The sequence below is a fragment of the Oryzias latipes genome, chromosome 11 (assembly GCF_002234675.1).
Source record: "Oryzias latipes chromosome 11, ASM223467v1".
NCBI classification, from domain to species: Eukaryota; Metazoa; Chordata; class Actinopteri; order Beloniformes; family Adrianichthyidae; genus Oryzias; species Oryzias latipes.
The window spans coordinates 5,052,090-5,067,068 of record NC_019869.2 but is presented as its reverse complement, the minus strand read 5'-3'; the positions used below and the strand labels follow the sequence as shown (position 1 = coordinate 5,067,068).

General features: G+C 40.2%; 1 protein-coding gene and 1 long non-coding RNA gene across 2 annotated transcripts in view; one reads left to right on the top strand and one right to left on the bottom strand.

Annotated features, from left to right (window-relative positions):
• Positions 1 to 4,680, top strand: part of LOC111948158 — a 39,054-nt gene extending 34,374 nt beyond the window's left edge. The window contains exon 3 of the long non-coding RNA XR_002874081.1: positions 4,271 to 4,680. This is a non-coding gene — a long non-coding RNA (uncharacterized LOC111948158). The remainder of the gene's footprint in view (positions 1 to 4,270) is intronic.
• samd12 (sterile alpha motif domain containing 12) overlaps positions 1 to 14,979 on the bottom strand; it is a 142,728-nt gene that overhangs the window by 33,248 nt on the left and 94,501 nt on the right. The window lies entirely within an intron of this gene.

The following is a 14,979-nucleotide window of genomic DNA, read 5'->3' as shown; positions in this document are numbered from 1 at the left end:
TAGTGGAAGCCAGGCTTAGGAAGAAGGTGGAGATTTGTGAGCAGCAGTATGGTTTCATGCCCCGTAAGAGCACCACTGATGCCATTTTTGCTTTGAGAATGTTGATGGAAAAGTACAGAGAAGGTCAGAAGGAGCTGCATTGTGTGTTCGTAGATTTAGAGAAGGCGTATGACAGGGTGCAGAGGGAGGAGCTGTGGTACTGTATGAGGTCGTCTGGAGTGGCAGAGAAGTATGTCAGAGTAGTTCAGGACATGTATGAGAGAAGTATGACGGTGGTGAGATGTGCTGTAGGTCAGACAGAGGAGTTCAAGGTGGAGGTGGGACTACTCCAAGGATCAGCTTTGAGTCCTTTTTTGTTTGCTATGCTGATGGACAGGCTGACAGACGAGGTAAGACAGGAATCTCCCTGGACAATGATGTTTGCGGATGACATTGTAATTTGCAGTGAGAGTAGAGAGCAGGTGGAGGAACAGCTAGAGAGGTGGAGGTTTGCCCTGGAAAGAAGAGGCATGAAGGTCAGTCGTAGTAAGACAGAATACATGTGTCTGAACGAGAAGGATCAAGGTAGAAGCGTTAGGTTACAGGGGGCTGAGGTGAAGAAGGTGCAGGAGTTTAAGTACTTGGGGTCAACAGTTCAGTGTGATGGGGAGTGTGGAAAAGAGGTGAAGAGGCGAGTGCAGGCAGGTTGGAGCGGGTGGAGGAAAGTGTCAGGAGTGTTGTGTGACAGAAGAGTGCCAGCAAGACTCAAAGGAAAGGTGTACAAGACAGTGGTGAGACCAGCTCTGCTCTATGGGTTAGAGACGGTAGCAGTGAGACAGAGACAAGAGGCTGAGATGGAGGTAGCGGAGATGAAGATGTTGAGGTTCTCCTTAGGAGTGACCAGGTTAGACAGGATAAGGAACGAGTACATCAGAGGGACGGCTCATGTTGCCTGTGTTAGCGACAAAGTCAGAGAAGCCAGACTGAGATGGTTTGGACATGTTCAGAGGAGGGATAGTGGATATATTGGTAGAAGGATGTTGGAGATGGAGCTGCCTGGCAGGAGGGCAAGAGGACGGCCAAAGAGGAGATATATGGATGTCTTAACAGAGGACATGAAATTGGCTAATGTTAGGGTAGAAGATGTCCATGATAGAGTGAGGTGGAAAAGGATGATTCGCTGTGGCGACCCCTGATGGGAAAAGCCGAAAGAGAAAGAAAGAAGATTCTTTTTATTACATATTTTTTAATTAACATTTAAATTAGGCAAATACTATTACTACTGTAATCTACAGCAATATATTACTACTATTACTATACTGCTCTTTACTTTAAAACTGTAGTAAACATGGAAATGTTCCCAACTTATTGAAATCCAACATAAGGTGAGATTGACTTTATTTTTTATTAAAACACTGTTTATAATCGATTCAGTATAGACTCATTTCAATCTTTTCATGCAGTATAACCTCAGGGTAGTTTGTGAAGAGGTGGATTCAGCTCTGCTGCAATGGCGGCGCCACATAAACTCCCAGCTGGTCATCAGCCAATCTCACGAGCATGACAGTCCACACTCTCTGAGGAATCAGCAGCTAAAAAATGAGATGCCACTATGATAAATAACCCTAAAAGTATATGGACACAATGACTCAGAGTGAGGTGGGTGTCAATAAACAGAGTTTAGTCATTTATAGCTCCTGGGGAACTCATGCACAGCAGGACTCTTTTGGTATTTTTTATTCAGAAAATGCAATTTTCTGCAGAAATTCCAGGAACTTAACAAATCATTCAGAACATCTTTTAATGCAAACCGATGTCCCAGTAGTATTTGTACTACAATGTATGGCTGATCCTATGTGTTTTTTATATACAAACTATCTCCCGTCAGGTTGTGCCAGGCCACATTGTACAGCTGACCCATTTAATCAATTCACTGAATTGAATTTGCATCTTCATCACGGTGGACGGCCACAGGTTCTCTGTCAGGAGCCAGCTGGCTTTAATTGAAGCTGCGCCGAGACAGGCGCACGAGTGCCACGGCGACTCACACAACGCCGTTATCGCCCGCATCTCTGCCTCCCATAGAAATTAGATGGACAGGCGCTGGCCTGCACAGTCGTAGGGTGACAAACTCGGAGAAAGAGATGTACTCACACGCAGGTTTCTAATAAAGATTCCTATCTATAAAGCAAACCCACACACAGTAGCACAGAGAAACGCACACAGGCAAACTCAAAGAAGAGTGTGTGTTCAAGAGGCTCTGGCTCTCCATCAAGCCAGAAATTTCTTATTAGTTTGTGTTATGTTGAAGTTCTATTAGAAGAAAGAAGACAGAACAGAGAAAAAAGATGCTGGGAAAGAAAAGAAACCAGGTTAAAGTGGGGCCAAATGAGTCGAGGAAAACACTTGTTTTAAAAGGACAAAAATTTGAAATCTGCTTTAGTTTTCACTGAATTAATCACAAGTTGAATTCAAATTATAGTTTAGGGCCCCTGACACTTCATGTCCCTGCAAAAACAAGTGACCTATTAACATCCGTGTGATGTTCTGGGTCAAATTGACCAATTTCTAAAGTCAAAATTCCATATTTGAAACTTCCCCTTCTTAGCCTATTTAGTGTAATCAACAAATACAATAATAATGGTTCAGTTAATACATTTGTAATACTCCATCCTCTACATGTTCATGTTCTGGGTCAAATGGACCCGTTTTAAAATTCAAAAATCCACTTTAGAAACTTACCATGCTTGGCTTATTTATGTAATAAACATAGAAAATAAAAAAAGGTTCCATTAATATATTTGTTTACATGTTTATTTTCTGGGTCAAATTGACCCGTTTTAAAATTCAAAAATCTATTTTTGAAACTTCTCCTGCTTGGCGTATTTAGTGTAATAAACACAAAAAAATAAACTGGTTCAATAAATGTATTTGTTATACCTCCTCCTCTACATGTTTATGTTCGGGTTAGCTTGACCCGGCAGTCAGATTAGAAGTCAAAAAGATCAAATCTGTTACTATTTATTACTTTTGCAGTATTAAGTTAGCTTGAGACAGCGGTGTATCCTATGTTCACACCGCCCGCAACAAAGTGTGTTCAATAACAATAAAATACAATAAAAAGATCATGTAAATGCTAATAAACCCACTTTTCTGATTTCCGCGTTCAAACTTCTAGCGTTAAACCGTAGTGATGTAAGTTTTATTATATTTTTTAGGCTCTTTGTACAAAATGTGCAGGCACTGAATGCACAAGTTAAACCAGGTCAAACCTTGACCTATCAGGGACTCAGATTTGGTAGTGATGTAAGGATGACGTCCATTTTAATTCAGGGAAGAGGCAACCATTTGAAATTTGATCACGAAGGAGAAAAAATAATAGTTATTTGTGCCGGCTGGAATTATATGATGCTAAGTCTTTTTTATATATCGGAACAGATATAAAAATCTGTATCTGGAAACTGGACTGAGTGACCCCTCCCCTCAGGTGGTCCAAACTGGAAATGGATCAAAGAAACCAAAATCTCATAGACTTCAATAGAGAAATAAACAGCTGTTACTCAGTCATTCTATTGGCCAGAAAACCATTTTGGTTCTGTTTTTAATTATTATCTTGAATATTCCCTTTTATTTCATTATATTTTTTCTGTAGTTCAAGTTATTCAAGTTGCAAATTGACCAATCAGACGTCCTTTTAAAAGTAGGTGGAGCCTGCTGGCCCCCACGTCCAAGCTTTAAAAAATTTAACAGGTTTGGTGTAGCCCGCTTTCAAGTGTTAGGGGTGTGTTCTTTCAAACAAGCCCACTCCTGATTGGGTAGACTTGTTGCCATAGAAACATTGCCTCAGACCGACACGGCCCAATCACAGCGTTGCCAACGTATAGCTCCAACATGGTGACGTCTATATTGTGGAAAAATGGCAATTGAATTGACTTCATTTGGTTGGAGCCGGATGTAAACCATTTTCAGTGGGTGAATTCACACTCGCTCAGTCCAGTTCTAAGATACAGTCAATGGGACCAACTCCCCCCACTGCACCCATGAGTGGCTATTTATTGGGGGATGGGTGCAGACAAAAAATAAAAGATTTTGGTGCTTTTCCTAAGGAAAAAAAAACAAAAACAACAAATAATAGCAAAGCAGCAACAACTTAAGGAAATCTGACAACAACTAAACAAAAAAGGAAATTATAATAATTACAAGAGCCAATGTTTTTAAGGAGAAGGTAAGTTTCTTTTCTCTCCGACTTGAAAGATTCTATGGAATAAACATTTTATTTTTCTCGTTTCAGCATTTGTCAGAGTGATTTATTCCCTCTGCAACAACGCCGTTTGATTCATTCAGTCTGAACTACCTTGGATCAGTGAAATCTGCTGATGCCTGCGGCGTGCACGCTCACAACACCCCATGTGAAGAACAAGAGACTTTGTTTAACCAGATCTCTGAAGGGGATTTGAATTTGCTCTGGTGCAGGATTAAACATTTGAAATGATTTTTTTTAGGTCCAAATGCTGCTTCCTTTATGTAACGTTGTACTACAAAATCCAATCCATTATAGTTAATGTACTCTTTGCACATTACAAAGTAGAAAAACATATTTTGAGGTTATGCAAAAGTTTCCTGAATACATTTTTAAAAAAAGTAAAAAGAATTTAAAAGAAAAATCTGGATTTGCATTGAAATAAATGGCTGTCAGAATCATTTGCATGACTGTATATGATGAAATTGGGATACAGCATTAATCTGCTCTTTCCATAAATATATAACAACATATAAAAATAAGGCAATATAGAAAAATATGTGGACTTGTAGTTAATATAATAAAAATAGACACAAAATGGACTAATTCAATTTAAAAAAGGCTAATCTTTTAAAAAATAAACAATGTGATAGAGCCCGCCAGATGGGTCAATCCGTCCCGGTCATGAAGAGTAAAAATAATAAGGTTGTTTAGAAAAAAAGCATGTTTTTAGTCCATTTCTGTGGCGAGTTATGATTTTTTAAAGAAATAACTGAAATGTGCAATTCCAACACTAGGGAGAGCAAAGGAAAAGCAAAACAGGAGAAACAGCAAATCTTTGCATGTGCCAAAAGCGAAACCTAACAGCTCTGGATCTGAATAAGATGTAGTTTGGTTCCACGCGAGCTCCACCACTGTTGCATTGCTATAAGAATGATCAGTAGTGACACCCTAATGACCAAAATGTTGTAAAAACAAAACAAAAAAACAGTTGAAGTGGAGGGCTGAGCTTTCCAGGAAAAATGGATAGTTTTATTTGTTCAAAGAGCTTAATGCAAAACCAGTGTGCTTGGTAAGTCATCAACAGGTGCTCATAGAACACAACATTCAGCCCCACTATGAGACTCACCATTAAGAAAAGTTTCACTATTTGGAGTTAAGAAAAGAGAAATTCTACCAACTGTTAGCTGGACTGAAAAAACAACCGTCTGCAGCTGTGACGTCAGTGATGGAGCAGTGACAGCTGCCTTATTGCAGACGATTTTGAGCAAACATCCAAACCATTTTCAGATGGTGAACTTATGGAAAGATGCTGTAGAAGTCTTGTTAAGGATTACGATTACAGATACAACATCTCTGAGGAGACTTGGGAGCTAAATGAAGGAATCCAGTCATTTATTGCATTTTCGGTCGCTATTGATTAAGCACCAACATCACAGATGTTGCACAGCCGTGCATATTTATTTGAAGTGTTAAAGAGACAGTCACAGCGCCGTTTGTTGAGTTGATGGACACAACAACAGCTGATGACACTGTTGTTGTCACTGTTGTTGTAGTCAGCTCTCTAGTTACTGTGCTGGACAATGTTGGAGTGAACTGGTCACGTGACGTCAGTCTGGTCACTGATGGCGCCCATTAAAGGTCAGGAAGGAGGCAGGTGTTGCCACAAAATTCAGGCAAAAACCAGGAAAAGATTCTTTGACATTTCATTGTGTTTTGCACACTTGAATGACAGTAAATGTGTTTCTGCACAGGATCTGAATCCTGATATTGAAGTTTCAGGAGAGAAAGGAGCTTAACTCAAAAATTCTTGTTAAGTTCATAAATGTTTGCAAGCTGAACTTGGTTTAATTTTTCATTGATTTGCACATTTACATTTTAGGCAGGTTTTTCATTTTTTTCCATTGCCCCTCTTGAGTTTATTATTGGGATTACTTCGGTGTAAGATGTAAAATAGTCTGTATAAAATGAATAGACCAATCATTTTTTTTTAAGTGAAATGCATTTTGTTTGAGATCCATTGGCCTCTGTGAATAAATGTGTAGTAATAATAATAATTGATTAGGCTACCATGTTGGTTGAGGCATTTTTCCAAATGAGTAAAAAAAGGATTTTTTTGCTTTTATGTTAATAGTCCGGCCCACTTGGGATCAGACGCCTTGAATGCGGCCCCCTGAACCAAAATGAGTTTGACACCCCAGTGATAGAGTTTCCGTTGCTCCACATAAATGTTCTATGAATAAACATTTTCTGATGCTATAGAAGATGAAACATCAGCCAAACAAGAACACAATTTCCTAATTAAAGAGCTGTTTATGACAGATGAAAATAATATTTTATGTTAGAGCAGCTGCAGACTGAACATGTTTTAACTATGTGCAGCTGCACAGATGTTTTAGTAAAATCATATATATTAATCATTTGGGTAAATATGTTGCTTTGATTTATTTATTAATAATAATGAATTGGTTTGAGCAGCTGAAGTACCTGCAGCAAACCTGTGTGTTTCAAGGGTTCACTAAGTTAGCAGCATTATGTGTAAATGTGAAAGCTTTTTACAGATATTTTGGGTGTTTTCCGGGAGTTTTGATTCAGCAGAAAACTCCCAGAGCTCGTCTTGTGCTCTTTGCAAAAACCCATAGAAACCGATGGCAGAACCTGTATGGATTTTGGGACAGAATCCTGACCGGTTTCTATTGTGGTAAAGTTTTTGTAATTAAACTGACTAACAGCTTAAAAGTCCATTTTTGCAAGTCCAAGCCAATTCACAGTCTTTAAATTCCCACTTTGATTCTCTTTTGATCTAATTTTAAAGTGTTCCCATTGATCTTTTAAATATGATTTTGTCCGTTTTTGCCAAATTAAGAAAACTCAGAAATCTTTATCGACCTGTATTTTTTCGTCTGCTTCTGATTCACGATTCAAATAGAGAAATACTCAGAAATGCAAATTTGAGCTTCATTTTCTTTATAAATGTCCTTTTCCTGCTGCCGTTTTTTTCTCACATGTGAATCATATGCAACACGAGGAAGATCCGATTGATCAATTATTGATCTGCCTTCTCTGGCTTTGCCCTCGTTCAAGACCCAGAAACCGTCTGGAAGCCAAGGTCACATTGGACTGAGCGACAGCAGGATGCTTCGTCTCCTTCATCCCCGTCTGCAAACGAACAGTTTTATGATTGCTAATGCATTCTCAGACTAATGAACAGCGGGACACTGCTTAGCATGCAGTAAACACCTGCTTGGCCCCAAACCATATTTCACAGTTTCTCCTTGTCAGCATCTTCTGCGGCGGAAGCTGTGGGATCCCTGGTGGGAGGGACGGCGGGCGCACAGGGGGGCTATTTGTATTCTGTTAATCCTCTGGTACTAGGCTGCAGAGGGTAATGGGGGCTAACTGGACTCTAAACATGCCCGGTTCACAGCTCTGGCCGTTTTTGGGGTGGTCACCCGGGTAAAGCCCCATATCATCGGAGATGGCCTCGACTGTCTGAGGACCTTCAGAGTTGCAGCGAGGAGGAATGGATTCACTCACAGAGCCGAGGAGCTCACAGCAAAAGTACATGCATGATGCTGTTTATTCATTTCTAATGATGGACTCTATCATATGCGTGCTGTCCACTGTGATTACAGATCCATTAGAGTAAAATAAACCTACCGTTCCTCAATCCATATGGTATTTTGATTATCGATTTATCTAATTTTGAAATAATTTTGAAATAATTTTTTAGTTCTTCGATTAACAACTTGCCTCAGACAGATTGGTCTAGCTGGATCGTAGGAATAGAAATTGATTGATCGATTGATCGTTACACCTCTACTTAATACGGCTCAAAATGAGGCATTTTAGGGGCGTGTCATGTTGCCGGGTAGCTTAACCCACTCCAGAGCTTTAAACTTTAATTTGACCCACCCCAAAGTTGAGGTGGGTGGGGAGAGCATCAGTCAATGTACCCCCAAACATTTTCACAGTTAAGAATATGTGCAGCCCGATTCCCAGGAGGCGCACTGAGCTTCATCCAGTGTGGGTTAACCGGGATAACCGAAAGGTGAACAACAGAAATCAAACAGTGAGAGACATCAGAGATGATCTGTCTGATTTGATTGTGTTTGTGGCATTTTATGGGTCTAAAATCCAGCTTGGATGGAGGGTTTCCAGGGAATTTTTTCCATTCTCCACAAGGGCTCAAATGGACGCTTATTAAAGCAGATTCCACAAAATTATTCTGTGATGCGATTGGTTGGTCTCCTGTGTACAGAATGTTACTGTTACATCAAATACATATTTTTGAGTTAATAGAGTTCTAATAGTCCTAAAATGTTGACCGTCAGTCTTACTTAAACAAAAAATAACAACAAACGTTTTTGTTTTTTTTTGTTAAGGAGACTTTTTGGTGACTAACATTAAGGGTCATTCTTAAAAAAAAAAAAAAGCTAGATCTGAGACAACACCTCCTAGTGTGATGAGTCTGAAGTGTTTTCTGCTCAATGTTACAACTAAACTGTTTGAAATTCAGCTAGAAACTCATTTCACTCATGGGGAATCGTTTAAACATAAACAACACAAGGGACACGGCGGATTCTTGAAACCTCACATAAATTATTAATTATTTAGGTTAATAAACGTTAAATTTCTATATTTTTTAAGCTTTATAGATTTACTGTGTTCGATTTTTTATTTTAAAGCTCTGTTAAAATGATAAAACCAAACAACCTCACATGAACATAAATGGTGAATAGACTTCTTAAGTCCTTTGTGCAGCTTATTGACCTCCAGAACAAGTAAATTTACCTAAGAAGATACCTAATCAATCATCATTAACTTTTGTAGGTTTTGTCTTGAGTTCACAGCTGCAGAGGCTTGGAGTCCGTCCATGCATTTGCTGCAACGCAATAACATTTATTTCATGCATAATAGAATAGATTCAAAACATTTTAACAAAAGCATTTTATTGTCAGAATAAAACTAAGATGTCATCGTAAAAAGAACTTTATTCCTGCAGCTTTTTTGTTTGTAAATGATTGATTATGAATTTAGAGAACATCCTTGCCTTGAATCCTATATTATTTCAACATTTGCACATTCCATTTACTGATCAGGCTGCGCTTTTACATTATGCATTTAATGAGGGGAAATATTTGACCTGAGGCTTTGCAGTGAAAGCAGAAGACTGCTATAGAGAAGAATAATGTTCCTGCAGAGAGGAAGATCTTTGGAGAAGCTTCCTTCCAGGTGATTTCTGTACGTAGTCGTTGACATCAAGGTAGACGTGCGGCAAACTTGTTACCTGTGTAAGCAGGTGCAACCCTGCTTGGAGAAAGCAGCGCCTAGGACCTTTGACACAATGCTGAAATTAGATCGCAATTCTAGTTACACAGTTTGCATCTACTAAAGTAAAATCAAGATTATTTTTTTTCTAATTAAAGACCATCTCCAATAAAAATTTTGTTTTTCGTGATTTTTTTTCATTTTCTTGCAGCATTTTTCTGATGATGTAGGACATAAATAAAGAAAATTAAGCTCAAAATTGCATTTCTGAGTATTTCTCTATCATTGTAAATCAGGAGCAGACGAAAAAATGCAGTTTAAAAAAGATCATGTAGAGATGTAGAAAATACGCCGTGCCACAAGCTCCCTGCCCCGCCCCCTTGTGAGGCATCCACTTATAGATGACTAGATCCATGTGCGTCTTTGATTTCCTTGTCGAGGAAGATGCAAGTTTAATGTAAATCCCTGCTTTGTGAATTAATTGCACCAACAGACCCTCATCATGGAAAATGCAAGAAGAAATGCATATGACGCAGCTTTCAAATTGTGAAAACCACCATCCCCAACGGGTTTGGAAAAGCAGGTCCGCTGCATGACGGAGAGGACAGCGCAAGCTCAGGAGGGAATTTACCTCTGAGTGACACTGACAGTGACAACGAAGGAGACACTGAGAGAGTGTGGCCAAGAATATCAAATCCGACACTAAGGAGGAAGACTTCCATGGTTTCAGTGCACAGGATGCGCATGCCTATACGTTACTGCTGCTTTCACTGACTTTTATCTGTATGTTTTTTTAGCCAGCCCTGTTACTCTCATATTGCTGCTGTGTTACTGCCGCGTCACAGACACTGTTTGGAAAGAAAACCTCAGGTATATTATTAAAACTTTGAAAACTCTTTCTGTGTACCGTCTTTCTTTGTAAATATATAATGTGTTGAACCTTTCCTGAGTTTACTTTTTTTCTTCCTGACGGTGGTCGTAAAATGCGGGGGAGATCCTCTCCGCCGAAGGCGGATCTTCCTTCGTGGTTCACTTCCATGTTCGGACCCTCAGAGCCTCCAGAGCGGGTTAATAAAGAATCATTCACTGTTCTTCTGGGGGAAACCTTCTTTTACTGCAGTTCTACACTCAAACATGAACGCGCACCTCCAACACACTTCCACTGTGCGCTCTCGCGCTGCAGGACATCCCTACTCTTTCTTACACACGCGGCGGTTTCAGCACATACACATCTTCATTCTACAACACATGTTTCATTTTAGGCGCATGCGGCTTATAATCAGGTGTGCTCTATAGTCTGGAATTATGGTATTTGTTTATGTGTGCTGTGGCAAATTTTCATCCCAAATCCTTGTAGGACCCCAATTCCAGGATGAAGCAGGTAAAAATAACAAAAATAAAAGATGGCGGAAGATGTTTGTGGTTTGCATTTAAGCTGCACTCAGACTGCAGGGCTGCACCTGCTGCGGCTCACTTCCTGTCTGCCCCACTCAGGTGCATCAGCTGTTTCCCCTGAAGAAAAAATTTGGGAGCGGCTCAAACTTGCTGCAACCAAAGACGAAGATGGTAATTTACATTTCGCAAAAAAGGCTTCCCTCAATCTAAGCATCAGAAAGCACAGCTGCACACAGCAGCTTCTCTGTGCTTCTCTATGCTCTACTGTCCTACTTTACCTCATTTCCTGACTGTCTTTGCTAAATACCACATCACTCTTTGTCAGCTCATATTCCTAAATTATTCAGCATAATGTGGTCTGAACTCACATTCTGGATGTTTCAGCTGCTTCTACAGACATTCAAACCTTTTGTTCCCATCACTTCAAAACAAATAAATGGATTTTTCTGTCCATGGAGGAGATTTGAAAACAGAAATCAGTCAATAAAACCACAAACAGGAATTCAATCCACAAGTCTGTCCTTGAATTTTAGGGTGAGAAGAGCGGAACGGTGTTACGAACAACTGAAAGCGGGAGAAAGCTCGCTGAGCATCGCTGCGCCTCCTTCAGAGGAGGATCAAAGCTCAAGCATCCTCAAACAAGACAGCCGGTGCCGCTTCCACACTCCCCTCCTAATGTGACCCCAGACTCACCTCAGGATGGAGGCAAAAGAACTTTTCCTTGTGAGACAAATAAAATATTTACAACTGAAGTTCGTCAGCCACGTCTCCAAACAAGAACCGGGCTCATATTAGAGCTGCTGAGATGCCAGCATTTCCACTCATGTAAAGAGCCGTTAGCTAAACCCCTTGAGCTGCTGCATATGTGAGGTGTCTACAATTATTATGCAAAAACAGGCAGAATTGGAGTAGTTTAGCCTAAATCTGCAGCATTTCCTTAACAAATCTGAAAGGGAATAATTCTTCATAAACTGGAGTTTTTTTGGACTCTATAGAGTACAATTAATTAAACGAGTTTATCCAGAGGAGTCTGTTCAGGAGCTTAAAGTCTAAAGAAATGAAAGAAAAAACACACAAATATAGGTTTATGTTGAAGTCAAAATGGATGACAACAATGAAAAGGACAAAAAAACGTTAAAAGACAAAGACCTAGGCTCATTCACCCTCAGTAATGGAGGGTTTCATGTTTACTTTCTGTCAGAGAATGCCGACTCCATATTTTCTCACCTGGAGCCTCATTAAACCAATTTATCTTTTCACTACCGCCTCCTGAACGGTGAAACACTTAAGGGGCACAAGAGTAGCCGTGTGTCAAACAACGTCCTGGAAGAACAAAACTACCCCACAAGTGCCTCATCGCGAAGTCTGAAGCTCCCCAACATGCAGTGAAGATCAGGGAAAGTGTCCTGATCCGCCTGCGCAGGCCGCTCCATCTGCCGGTTGAAGGTCACCGATGAGCCAAAGGTCAGGTAGGATGATAAGCACCTAGCGCTGGCTTCATGCTCTCCCTGGGGCTTCAGAAAGTCAACACATTTAAACCGTGTTTGCCTGCTGTCCCCGGCTGCATGGCCTCTTTTTCCAATAAGTCACCGTTAATACTTTTTTTTTTTACTTTTATATAAAACCAGGTTTTAGCTGGGAACAAGCAGCCAGAGAAATAGCAAGGGATATCCGCTCAATATCTTTGTCAGATAGTATTGTAATTGTGTGGGGCGAGGGTGGCAGCGGTAGATCGCCTCGGTTTGGATATTGCCTGCTTAGATTTCCCACGAGTCCGATGCAAGGCACCGAGTCTCTCCCAGTCTTTTTTTTTTTTTTCACACCTGCCTGCCCCTCGTCTCTCCATCCACCCTCCTCCTCTAACCATCTCCTCCTCCGTCTTTCCCATAGACACTTCATAGAGCTGTTTTAAGACGAGAAAATGAATTTGCTCACACGCAGGAGGCCACGCTTCAGCGGGCGGCCACCGGGCTGCAGAGGAAACCACCGCTAAGGAAAGCATTTCCTCCTGGCGGGGCTTCTCTGGAAAGGGTAGATGCAAAGGCGCTAAGAAGAAAAGGAAAGGGAAATGCTACAACCTGTCATCTACTGCATGTAAGGGAGGCATGTCCAAAGTCATGTGGCCTCCAACACTTTCTTAGAGCTGTGTTTAGGATTTCTTAACTTTGATTGTCTACATTATGTTACATGGCGCCCAAATATCATTAGCCTGAACCGGATGTCCGGGACTGGATATTGACATGCCCCCCCCCTTTTTCAGTCATATTTTTGGTCCAAAATGACTAATTTAACTGGTGACCCTAACAGTTACATTTTTTCTCTCCAGTTTTTAGCTTTAACACTGGAGATGAAAACCTGCCATGCTCTGGCCGTAGCTCCTTACTCGATCATCATATGAATCCGCAGAGAAAACCGGCTCTGGACCAGTGTGCAACACTTTAGAGCGTTCTTTCACCGGTTGCATAGCCATAGCGGCGCAAAGGCGAACTCCATTCACTTTGGTCGCGGGAAGGGTTGAAAAGTTACGAAGGAATGTAAACACTGGAGCTAAAGCGCCGGTGTAAAAAGGTTAACACAGATCTCAACACTTTTGTTAATATCAATTTTAAAAAGAATAATACGATGACTGTTTTTGCACAGTTTTTAGCTCAATTACTCACATTAAAAAGTTCTCCTAAAAGGTGCTAGAATCCAGAACTCTTGTAGAATTTCTGCTTCCGGTTAAAGATGTTCTGGTGCCACCTCATCTGCAGTCAGATCCTCCTTTACTTGACCTTCAGAGCTTTCAGGGTAAAATGACTAAAACAGGTTTATTTGATCAAAACCACTTATTTAGATAAGGTTTGTGTTATTTTCCTGTTCACATTATTTAAATTGGGATGTTTAGGGAACATTAAATTATGAATAATTTGTAATATTTCATATAATCCCAGATTAAAATGTTTTTTTTTCTGGCGACAATTTCTTTATTTGAATTCTGGTCTTCAAATAAAAGTTACAGTAATTTTAGTAAAAATGTATTTAGATGTATGTGAATGTGCCTTCTTTTCGAATATGTGTAGTTGTACAATTGTTCATAATATATGTGTTCATATTTTTTTTTCTGTTTGTGTTTATTGTAATGTTTTTTTTTCTCTTTTTTTCTCAAGTGTAAACGTTTTCTTTATTTTCTCTTTTTTTTATGTGTGTTTTTTGTTTTGTTTCGTGAAGTCCACTAATTTCTCATAATGCGCACCTCATCAGGTATTATCCCCTACTGGACACCTTGCAGCCAATCAGAATCCAGCATTCACCCAGATCATACTATTAAGGTGAAGCTGCTGAGCAACCTTTAAATGAAAACAAGACTCCTTCAATAAAAAACATAATTACATTAATTATGTGTCTTCATAAAAAAAGAAAAAATTCCCAAGTTTGACATCTGATGAAAAAGAGGGAAACAACAAAAAAGAAGAGAAAGGGACAGAATCAACCAGAATTAATCCACTCCCACACCTGCAGACCTCACATCTCTGTTGTGCTCCCTGTTCCTTCACACTTGGCCTTAAAAGCCGATGGCAGCAGCCTTTTTTAAAAACTTTTTATAAAATGGAACTAAAGGCTCACAGGTTGAGGGGAGCGGGTGGCAGTAAAGAGGGATTTGAAAAAGAAAAAGTGTGTGGGAGGGCTCTGACACGTCATCGCCTGTTTTTCTGCCAAATGTTCTGCAGAGACGGAACCCAAAGACACGTTCTAAGGAACTTATGGAAACCTGGAGGTGATTAAGAACTCAAACTTTCCTTTTTGACCGACAGACAGTCTTTTTCCTTCTAAAGTCTTGGATGCTTATGGTGATAAAGGTAGTACACACAAGGAAACAGAAGGGGTGTATTATCTGCAGGCATCATCTTCACGTATGAGCAGGAACACCGGTGACAACATCTCGACAGTAAAGTGCTGAGTGTGATGACCTTTGAAGGATCGGCCTGACATTTCCCCACTGTTCCCATGCGATGGTAAACACAGACGAACCGCATTCGGAGCTGAAGACAATAACAGCTGATGATCATCACCATTTATCTCCCTGTGAGGCTTCTGACATCTGGTCGGGCCAT